The following is a 12,407-nucleotide window of genomic DNA, read 5'->3' as shown; positions in this document are numbered from 1 at the left end:
TTTCATTTTTGTTCGCCTTCAGCGTTCTTTAGAGCATTTGCAGTACATTCATAAGACAGACGCAAGTGCCGTTATGTACCAAGAGTTTTGTAAACAAAATGAACGGTTCAAAAACGTAAACACATAAAAGTACAGAGAGTAATGTTATGCATTTGCTGCCTTCTCCTGCGCAATCATTACTAAGCAACAGTGTAAACCGCTGCTGGCTTGATGACACAAGTGAACAGCGGTTCGGACCCCATATAAATATAATATAAAACGCAGCCCATCCCAGCGGGGACAGGGGGAGGGGGGAGCAATTGAACTCTGGTTCGGACCGGGCAAGCGAAACCAAGTGTGAAAGCACCCTTTGTCAACTGAGATTTAGTGACTTCCTCACCCCTTTTTTTAAGACTTTTTTCTTTTTTTTTTTTTGTTTTGTTTTTTTTTTTTTTTTTTTTTTTTTGGTTTTTTTTTTTTTTTTTTTTCCAAAAACCTAGCAACAAAATAAATTTATTGGACAAACATTAGTTTCCAAGACTCTCCAGCTGATAGTTATATAGATCAGTGAACTCTACGTTATTATGTCTAGCAACATTTAGTGACTGCTTAAGCTACTTTCAATTAAACACATTTTTCCTTCATATTTTGTTGGTTTAAGTGAACGCAGTGGCTATTTGCACTATTAAGTGAAATTGTCATATTTTCTTAACGATAGATTTTATTTACACCAAGTGCAAATAGCAATAGATTCTATTACACTATGTAAAAAATAGCAGGATTATCTGCTATTATGTAATTGTTATGCTCTTACCCAAGAATGCAACAAAATCAGGCAGACACCGCACACAACCACTGCTTCTCGAAACAAATTTATTTAACCCTAAAACCCTGTTTTGGGGCCCTGGAGAAGTTTTGACATGCCCTGACATTTGTGCTTTTTTCATTTACCTATAAACATTTTACTGGCTAAAGATTAATAACACTGTAATCACCACAAACTGGGCTACAATAATAATGCATAAATGAGCTGCATAATGAGCCTTTCAGTCAGGTGTGTGACTCCACGTTCCTGAGTCTGTGGAACATGTCAACATCAGTCTCTGTGTTTCCATGAACCGAGTGGGCTGCTTATTTGCTTTGGCTCTCTTTGCAAACAGGTTCTTTTGCAACTGTTTTTCTCACATCTGAAATAAAAAAAGTAAGCATGCTTGTTTACACAAACTACATTATTAACATTATTGTGATGTTCACTGATACTAGTACTAAATTTATCAAAACAAAGAACACAATTACCACATAGCAAACATAGTTTACGACACAGTAAATAAATCAATGAAAGTAATCTCTGTAAAACAGTGAGCACACACTTATTCAAGATTCTGAATGGAGTATTTGAAAACTGAACGAGCATCCCCTTCCTGTGTGAGATGCAGGTGAAGGCAAGAGTGGTGTAATTCAGTCCTTAAAGATTTTTATAAACAATCATCAACATATTTTTACCCACAGTACCTTAGTATAGTATGCATACTTCATGAGAAAACAGAATGCCAATAACAAAGAAACTACATTTTAACACTGTCAACCACAAATAATATTATCACATAGTCTAGGGAATAATAAAAGTACAATAATTATACTGTGCACTTACTCAGTATGATTTTCCAGCGAACTCAAAACTGAACGACACGTGCCTTTCTCGCCTTTCTTTTCTCAAGGTGCCGGTGATGCAGCCACAGTCCTAAACGAAAACAAACAGTTTCAAACATTTCAGCATCATTACTCCATATAACACAGGCATAACACATTCAAAATATTTACACCAGATCAGATATTCATGAACAGAAGCTTAGTTACATTCATAAATCAGTCACGTCAGTCTCGCTCATCAGGAAACTGAGTGAAACACACACAAACACACTTTTTCATCAAATAATACGTCATTAATAGCGGATCACTTCCGCGATTTAGTACGATTGCATTCACATCAGCAGTGAACCGTACTAGAGTTCATATGAACCGTAAAGACAGCGTTCACATCATCCAAACGAACTGAACTCTGACGTCAATCGAACCTGGGTGCGCACCAAAAGTGCTAGTGTGAAAGCACCCTTACTGACATTAGGCTAGTAACATTATAACTCATATTACTTTTATATCGTATTGCTGTCTATGTTATAGAATATTAAAAAACATCCTGGCATCGTGAGACATTTAGATGCTGTGAATGAAACATAATGTTTCACTTGATTATACATTTGATCAGGAATTATAGTTTGGAAAAAGTCTAACTAGTAAAATGTGTACAAATTATGTGAAAACTAATACAAGTAGGTTAATAATAAAAAGACTTATGTTTATGATCAAGCTGCTACATTCTGTAATGTTGTGTTTGGGTTTTGTTTCATGTTCGTTTTCATGTCTCTTATTTTGTAGTTTGTTTCATGCTGTTAGTGTCATGCTTCCCTTGCCCTCTTGTCTTCATGCTATTGGTTCCTCTTGTTCATTGTGTCATGTTCGAATTAGTTGTCTTAGTCGTGTGTCTTGTTTCCCATTGGCTTGTTCGTGTCATGTGACTCTCATTGTCTGTTGTAAGTAGCCATGTCGTTCCCATTGTGATTTGTCGTGTATTAATGTTGTAACTGCTGTTGGTGAGTCTAGTCTGTTCATGCCTCTTTAAGTCTAGTCAAGTCAAGTCGGTGTTTATGTTTGGATTTTGGATTGCACCTTGTAAATAAACTGCACTTGGGTTCATCTATGCTCGCCTTCAGTGGACTCTTTACAGAATACATGACCCTCGCCTTCAGTGGACTCTTTACAGAATACACGACCCTACCATGAGCCCAGCAGTTGCCCTCCTTGGACTATGCCAGGGGACTCATCCCATTGAGGATTATGTGGAGGATTTCTGTTCTTTGTGCCACTTAGTGGACTTCAATGATGTGGCCCTCGAAGACATTTTCCGTTTAGGCCTCACAAAAGAAATCTCTTTGTTAATGCCACGACACACACTGGACTCTGACTAGATATATTGACTTTTGCTCTCCTGTGAGTGGTTCCTCGTTTACTGTGGGGATTGCGGATGAGGAACCCTGTTATTCTCCGGTACCTACCAGACCGGAGCATTGTGATGTCCCGACTGTCAATGCCTGCTCACATCACGTCTCCCAAGCCACAGCCTTCTCACTTCATGTCTGCTACGCCAAGGCCTGCTTACATCATTCCTGCTACTCCAGGACCTGCTCACATCACATCTGCCAAGCCAAAGCTTGTTCACGTCATGCCTGCCAAGCCAGAGTCTGCTCACGTACTGCCTGCTACTCCAGGACCTGCTCACATGTCAGCGTCTGTTTCACATCATGCCTGCCAAGCCAGCACCTGTTCACGTCATGCCTGCTATGCCAAGTCCCTCTTCACATCACTTCTGCCAAGCCAGAGCCTGCTCACATCATGCCTGTCACGCAAGAGATTCTTCTCAACATGGCCACCATTAAAGCGCTTCATTGTAAGATGGCTGCCACGTCTGAGTCCCCGGCCAAGATGGCCGCCACGCCTGAGTCTCACCATGTCATGCCAGTCACAGAGACTGTTCCCATGACCTCAGTGCTTCCTGTAATGGCGGTCGCCATTTTGAGCTTCTGGGCTGCACACTGCGCTCCAGAGACCTCTTCTGTCCAAGAGTCTGCTCCTGAAGCCTCTCCTAACCGTGAATCCACTCCAGTGCCTCCAGAGGTGACGGGATCCGCTGCAGAACCTCTAGAGGAGGCCATCCATGAACTCTCTGCCATGAACTCTACTGCTCTGGATCTGCTCCACAGCCCAGGTTCCCTTCTGCTCCGTTGTATGTTACTGCTTCATGGCCCAGGTCCCTCTCTGCTCCATTGTCTGTCACTGCTCCTCCAGTGTATCACTGTCCACGACTGCACCATGGCCCATGGTCTTGCCCTCTGCTCCATAGTCTAGACGTGCCTCTGCTTCACGGCCCAGGCCCACCATGGCTAAACTGTTGATGTATGGTATTGGCCTGTGTTTGATGTACAGCATTGGTCCAATGTCCTGGTCCTCTGCCATGCCATGATCCATGTCCTGGGGGAAATGTTATGTGGTGTTTGGGTTTTGTTTTATGTTCTTGTTTTCATGTCTCTTATTATGTAGTTTGTTTCATGCTGTTAGTGTCATGCTTCCCTTGCCCTCTTGTCTTCATGTTATTGGATCCTCTTGTTCACTGTCATGTTCTGTTTGGTTGTCTTAGTCATGTGTCTTGTTTCCCATTGGTTTGTTCATGTCATGTGACTCTCATTGTCTGTTATAAGTAGTCATGTCATTTGCATTGTGATTTGTCGTGTTTTAATGTTGTAACCGCTGTTGGTGAGTATAATCTGTTCATGCCTCGTTAAGTCTGTGTTTATGTTGGGATTTTGTATTGCACCTTGTAAATAAACTGCACTTGGGTTCATCTACGCTTGCCTTCAGTGGACTCTTTCCACATTCTTTTTTCTGAGGTAATCCAAAGCTTCTTGAAGTGAATTCTGTCTTATTCCTCTCAGCGCGAACAGAGGCGAACAGTAAAATTTAAAAAATTTGAAGAACAGTCTTGCTGCTTTGTTTGCTGTAGTGTGGGCGTTTACCCGGCCGTGAGTTTCACGTGGATGATTATAATATCTATAGTGTGCTCAGCACGTGGGCGTGTTCGCATTAGATATAATGAAGGGAGACGTAAAAGACTGGACATTGCGTTGGTTTCATATGGATTACTTTATCACAGTATATCTGTTTTCGATATGACTTAGTTTAAAAGTAGACACGTCAAGCTTTCTACAGATATATCTCTCATGTCTCTTTGTTGAGTATTTGCTAAGTTGCAGTTCATTTTAATGATGTGTTTCTATATGAAGATCACGCAGACGGCGAAGGTTTTGTTGTTATTGTGTGTGTATACAAATAAAAGTAGACCCTTTACAGATTCGATAAATGTATTGCTCTTATCTGTACACAAGTGAAGCGCACTCAAGTTAATTATCACCATCAGGTATAAATACAGCTGACTTACCTCTATCCATTGACGGTTTATCAGCATTTTAGTTCGTTCATCTGCTACAATGTCGCTAAAACAAACCCCCTCGTCTGAAGATGATTTCGACTCTCTGGTCCCATCACCACAACCAGTCGGCTGTAGGACCACTCCTCCCCGCGTGGCATCCGCAATTCGAGACCCAGGCCCCATCTTGCGGGCACTGTATGGCTCGAGCAGCCACTCACCTCCCAAGACACCTAGGCCTACCCTCACCACCCATAGGGAAGTGGACCGTGTCGAGTCTGAGGTAAGCGCTGACTAAATCCGATGTACAGCCTTCACGCAAGTTAAACAAAGCAGAGTTATACGACTTGTACACAAATCTGCAACTAACTAACCTCTCTCCCAAGTCCACCCCAACCCCAAAGAAGGGCAAGAGGCAAGACAAACCTTCAGACAAGCCTCGCAGGACTCCACCTTCTTCCTCCTGTGCAAAGCCCACCTCTCTGCGATCATCAAGCTACGGCACCAGGCCATCAGAATTTTCTCTGAAGTACCACGACATAAATCAGGCAGTCGAATTGATTAAAATTGCTCGAGGAGCATGGCTCACAAAAATAGACATCACTTCTGCCTTCAAAGTGATGCCTATCCATCTGGATTCATGGCATTTATTCGGGATACGATGGCTCGGGAGAAATTCTATTTCGCTGTCCGTTTAACCTTCAGATGCAAAAGCAGCCACAAAATTTTCAACATGCTATCAGAAGTCGTTTGCTGGATTTTGTCGAACAATTACACAATTCCCCATCTTATTCACTTCCTAGATGATTTTTTAATCATTTCACCTCCTGATGCATTACCAAACCGTGACGTGTAAACTCTGCTAGTCACTGATTGGCCAGAGAGAATCGTCACTACTGCGTCATTGAACTTGTGACACAAGACACAACAGACCCGCTAGATTTAAATCAGCACTGCCAGAGAAGGATCGAACGCAACTTTTATTTGAACAAACACTCCTTTTTGTCACATCCAAAAATGGCTTTTTCGTGGTCTGTTGAGGAAGTACAGACGTTCCTCTTGTTGATAGCCGAGGATCGGATCCAGCGGGGCGATGCGGAATGAAAAAGTTTTTCAGGAGGTCGCTCAGCTCTTGGCCGCACATGGCTACCACCGGACCTACAAACAGTGTAGGGACAAGTTAAAAAAGCTGAAGAGCGACTACAGAAGCATAAAGGACCACAACAGCCGGAAGTGGTTTAAACAGATGATCGTGGAAGTGGTTCGACCAAATGGACGCAGTCTATGGAGGTAGACCAACGAGCATTGGGAGGGAGGGTGCCCTGGACTCGGCCACGCCGTTGTTGGCTTGAAAGCTAGTGCTTTTGTTCATGATGTTCTCGAGTTGTTGTTGCTGTTTTACTTTGTGTTGCAGTGATTTGTGCATTCCCAACTAATTGTACTAACTTTGCATTTCAGACTCATTGTCCACGATCGATTCACTTGCAACGACGATGACTCTTCCCAGCCAGTACTAGCAGCGTCTCCACCACGACCGCCAACACCATCAACATCACCGCAGCATGTGGTCACAGGTATAAAACAAATTTGTTGTATTTCATATAACATATGTACATGTAGGATATCACAATATAGGATATATATCATTATATATTGTGTCATGTATTCCTGTTGCTTACCATAAATACATTATTGGTAGTTACTGTAAATGTGAGAAGTTAGATCATTTAAGGATGTTACTATACAGTTCTTTCATAAATGAATACAAATTCACAGTTTAAAAAAAAAAAAAAAAATTCAAAAAGAATTACTCCCATTTCTAACTGTATTGTCTTCATTTTGGACCAGGCAAGTGGAAACAGAGCCTGCACCATCAGGAACATCTTGCAGTGTTAAGAGAAATGCAGGTTGCAGACATTCAGAAGCAGGAGCTGACCCGTGCCCAGAGGGAGCGCCACTTGCAGATGGCACTTGAAGAGGCCAGACAAACGAGGGAGCAGGAAGCGGCCTTGAGGGCAGAGGAACACTCTCAAATGGCTGCTTTCAATCAAGCATTCAACATTATGGGGATGCTGGTCCAGGCAATGAGTGGCCGAAGGGAATAGAACTCTCTGCCCAAATAATGTCATAGGCATTTATTGTGATTTTGCATCATATGCTCCTTTTTGTACTTTGATAGCGTTAAAATGTATTTTTGTTGTATTTGTCTTTTGTATATACGTTTTGCACTACATACATTTGCACATTGTTTAAAGTTTGCTGTTTACAGTTTCACTTAAAAAACTTTATGTATACCAGACAATTGTTTACAGTTCTTGCACAAGGTACACTGGCACATCGTGTAAAATTAGCTTTTTATATTGTAATTTAAACTTACTTTATGCCTTATGTATATACATTTACATTTATGCATTTGGCAGACGCTTTTATCCAAAGCGACTTACAGTGCATACAGGCTATAAATTTTTTAGCCATGTGTGTTCCTTGGGAATCAAACCCACAATCTTTTGCGCTGCTAACGCAATGCTCTACCACTGAGCCACAAACAAAAACAATCAAATAAGCGTACCTCATAACTATTAAAGATTTCATATTTATGAGCAGGTAATGCACCCAAAACTCCCAACTCCAAAAGATCCCAACTCCAAATGTTTTATTATATCCTTAACAGCTGTTCTCGAGTCCAGTTTGGTTTTCTTTTATGTTTTCATGTCTCACTATCAGCCATGATTATTCTGCTAATCAAAAGGCTGTTTATGTGCATATTACCAAAATTTTATTAGGCGCTTAGTCGCAGAAAAAAAAAATCCACATGAAGTGGGGAAATCACTCAGTCCGTGACGGACAAATTGTTAATGGCTGGTCTGTGTGGTAATAGTACATTGGGCAGGACATCCATATGCTCACCTAACATTCATCGACCTCAAATATGGCTTATCATCTGAAATATGTATGTTGTAGCAACTTTACATGGCAGCTCAATCAAATGTTAGCCTAGAAAAAAGTGTGCATGTTTGTGCAGAGTGTGGAAGCTGAACAGTAGCGCACTAGGTCTATTGCAGGACAGATGGAGGCGCCGATGCGATCATTTGCTCTTAAAATACTTCGTCATTTTTGGTCATCATACAGATAAGAGTAATGCATCTTTCATATCTGTAAAGTTTATTCGTGTGGACTCGAAATGTTGTGCTTTTGTAAAATAATTAAAGCAAACAGAATGCGCTTTCTGCCATCTCAGACTCTGTGAACTTGAGCGTGTCACTTCGAAACTCCGTGGATGCTTGCCTTATTACAGACATGAAAAATATATCTATAGAGAGTGAAACTTTTAAATTAACCTATTCAAACAGAAAACAAATATTCTCACATTATGTAATCCATATGAAACATGCATACAGGTGCTGCGGAGATGTGTCACTGTCGCAGACTATATCTCTTAAACCGAAAACAGACTGTGTGCATAGTTAGTAAGTATGCTGACATCATCCATAGTAATGAGGTCAACCCTGCCCTTACTTTTGGCTTAAGACTTCTGTCTATTCCTTAGTAAAAGTTTGTCTCAGCAGCTTTGTGGATAGGTTTTAAGAAAAAACTCTTAGCTAAAAACTTTTATTGCAATTTAGGAGAACTCTCAGTGGTAAGATAAAATGTTTTGTGAATACGGGCCCAGTTCTGCAAGGGATAGGCAGAGTCTCCTAGGATGTAGTAGCCAGCAGTCACCCCACCTATGTTTTCTGGTGTTAGCTGGTATGTGGTTTCCACGGCTTGCCAACTCCCACAGTGTTGACAGTCTCAAAACCCGAGCATCATGCAGGCTTCTAGGCAGTCCTGTGAAAACATTCCAGAAAAGTCCCTTTCCATCTACAACACCTTGAAGGATGATGGAGTGCCAGCCTTTACGGTTGAAAAAGTCACAGTGATATTCCTAAGGTGCTATGATGGGGATGTGTGATCCATCAGTAGCACCAATACAGTGTGGGAGCCCCCACCTGTTCTCAATGTAGGCAGCCATTTCTTTAAACTTTACCTAATCTGGATAACAAATTTGCTCTGGTACCAACAGGATTTCAGCTGCTGCACAGAACTCCTGAACACACCAACACACAGTTGTTATGCTTACACAAAAAAGATGTCCAACGCTTCTGTACTCAGCACCGGTTGCAAGCTTCCACAGTGCGATGGCTACTCTTTTCTTTAGAGGTACACACACGCGGAAGTTTGTGTCCCGTCTCTCCATCGTAGGATGCAGTTTATTGCATGAGTGGACAAATGTTTCTTTGGACATTCTAAAGTTCTCCAGCCACTGAGTGTTGGTAAAACCAGGAACAATCACATCCCACCACTCTGAAGCTTGGTTAAATGTCCAAACAGATGGTCTGTTGCGGCGACTTTTTTGCGAAATGTGGAAGATCTGTAATACACAGAATACACATTTAATGTGTTAGACTGGAGGTAAAGTTCATTATATGCTATGTAACAGTGTTAAAAGTTAGCTAATGATGCGCTTTTAGATGCTTACCCTTGCGCACTGTCAAGCAAACCTGTTGTCGTCGTCTGTGTGTTGCTGTAAGAGTTCCCAAACTCTCTTGTATTTTTTAGCTGTGTTTTGTTTGTCTGCCATCACCCTCTTTGGAAACAAACTCCTTCGTCTTGCAGCTAAAAACATCCACATGCTGGGAATAAAGAACACCATTTCATTGATATGCTCCATTGTTGTGTGTTTGTTTGTGGCGCGTTTACAATGATGTCAAGGCAGTAGAGGTGGCACAACAAAAACGACATGTGAATAATCCTGCCTAGTCTAAAACGGTATTGAACTTAAGTGGAAACGCAACCAGGCCGAACTGTGCTGTGCTGTGCCTTTCCAAGCCATACCGTGCCGTACCATGCAGTGGAAATGCGCCATTAGACTCAGCTAAATTCCAGGTCTCCCTGCCTAAGGAGAAGATCGATAGGATAATTCTCGTCTCCTCTACTCTCCTTGCCAGCTCAAGCTGTTCTAATGGAAAATCCTTTCTCTGCTCGGGCACTTAAACTTCGCAATCCACATAATCCCCCTAGGCCTCCCTTTCATCCAATATCCGTTCTTACTGTCTTCTTTGGTTCACGAGCTCAAAGACCTCATTTCCTTATCTCATGCGTGCCGCAATGAACTTAGGTTATGGATAATGTTCATTAAACAGTGGAACGGCCACTTTTTTATAACAACCTTGTTTTGTCTCCTGTCGACATCCAGCTATTAACAGATGCAGCTCCCTTAATCGGCTTTGGATGGAGGTTTTTTTTTTTTACCAAGGACATTGGTTTGCGTCTCCATGACCCCCCCAGCTGCAGGGCTCACCTCAGTCCTCAGCTTTTTTGAGCTTTACCCCCTCGTGGTATCAGCCTTCCTGTGGGGAAATGAATGGGCTTCTAAAAGTATCTTAGTGCATCGTGACATCGAAGCCGCTGTCCAGTGTATTAATAAAGGCTGTTCTCATTCTCCCATCCTCATGCCTCTCCTAAGACGCTTAATATGGATCTCAGTCATAATAGACAGCTTGGAGATGCTACAAGGCATCCCACATCTCACACAACACACCGTTCCCTAATTTTTCCCTACTTTCAATCACTTCATTAATCTCTTTCCTCAACAGCGTTAAGGGTCTCCAAGTCTGGTCCAGCAAAGGTTACCTGAGCGGAGTCCAATTTTTCCACAAGCTGATGTATGGCGCCCCCTCGCCCGAAATAAGTAATTCACAAACCACCCTTCTGATCAGGGGAATCCAACGATCCCAGCCCACCCATCCCGACTCCAGACAACCCATAACATTGGACATTCTCACAAAATGTATCCACACCCTCCGCACAGGTGCAAGGGTGGTTTCCCTACAGTGGTTCAGGCTGTAGGATTGCCGAAGGACTAAAGAAACGTTATCAGCACGATGGTATAAAACTGTACATTTCAAGTCTATTACCACCATCTACCACTTATACCAATGATGGAAATAAGTGCAGTTAGAATAGCTTAATATGTGGGAGAGCATTGCTGTTGAGTGACTATATTGTATTGCAATAGGTAGCACTTCAATATTAACCTTGAATCAAGACTAGTTCACACATAATTAATAATCAAAGTTGTTTAAAAACAGGTATTTTGTTATGGTTACACTTGAATTAATTACAAAATAGATGAAGGATGGTAAAAAATATACAGTTAAAAGTACCCAGCATGTATGCAAAATATTACCTGAGAGAAAGAGATAGAGAGAGGAAGAAAAAGAGGGAGAGCTCCAACAAAGAAAAGAGGCAGCAAAGGAAAGTGGTAGCTAAGGAAAGACCCCAAGCTAGTTACAGCTAGTTACAAGACTGAGTTACAGTCTTCTTTTATCCCTTCCTTTACCATGTGACTAAAAACCAAATATGAGACATTCAAACTGACCAATCAGCAGATTACAGCTTCACCCACTGTGCAAAAGGTGTGTTTTCTTTTATTCTTAAGGCTTTTGTATATATATGTGTTCTTGTGGCTTTGGTAGTTTGTTATTTTTGGAATGGTATTTGGTCATTTTGTTACTTACAGATATGTTTTGGGAAGTATTTGATAATTTTGAAAGAGGCGAAAGGTGACACAGTACATAGAAACATGATTTCTGTACTGTGCAGACGTCATCTTCAGTCTTCTGGTCCAGATTGTTGCAATTGCAGCTGGTCAGTCTTTGTTCTCCTTTCAGTCCTGTGTGACAGAACTTCATTGAATGGTGTTGCATCCTTCATAGTTGTGCAAATCATCCACTGAATATTTCACACCTCCCAAAGAGCAGGCACTGAACATGGTAGAACCCACTTGCCCCTCTTTCTGAGGCAGGACATAGGATGTGAACTCATGCAAAGGGGATCCTGTGATTTCAAAAGTATATGGCACAACAAACAGCAAATGTATACATGGCATTTGTCATTGGTCAGAGGTTTGATGTGGTCAGATTGAATTTGTCTCTAGCAAAAAACCCTTAAATTGATGTACTTAAAAAGATGGTCAAGGTGAGAATAAAAGATGATCTGAAAAGCTCTTACACTGTTTTTGGAAACATTAAAATAAATTACATTACAACAGAATCAACAGTTGTTGGTTCTAACACCCCCTTCATCAGTAAGAGTATCAGCAAAATATTCAGTTTAACCAAATACAGAAATTCAATTATCCATAACAAGCATTTCAACTAATACATGATATATCAATGAATATGTTTGTACTTAGGCAAAAGTGAGAAATACTAATTTACATTTCAAACTTGGTGATTAGGTAAACCCAAAGAAACCAAAACAAACAATAATTGGATGAAATTCACAATTATAGTTCAGTCTAGATGTAAAGTCTTAATATATGCATACATTTTTGAGGCAGTATAAG

At 41.3% G+C, this 12,407-nt stretch overlaps 1 pseudogene; it reads left to right on the top strand.

Annotated features, from left to right (window-relative positions):
* Positions 1–8,825: 8,825 nt before the first annotated feature.
* LOC122136844 lies at positions 8,826–10,801 on the top strand (annotated as a pseudogene).
* The last annotated feature ends 1,606 nt before the right edge of the window (positions 10,802–12,407 follow it).

The sequence above is a fragment of the Cyprinus carpio genome, chromosome B3 (genome assembly GCF_018340385.1).
Source record: "Cyprinus carpio isolate SPL01 chromosome B3, ASM1834038v1, whole genome shotgun sequence".
Classification (NCBI taxonomy): domain Eukaryota; kingdom Metazoa; phylum Chordata; class Actinopteri; order Cypriniformes; family Cyprinidae; genus Cyprinus; species Cyprinus carpio.
Note: the sequence above shows the minus strand (reverse complement) of the source record. Positions and strands in the feature narration are given on the sequence as shown.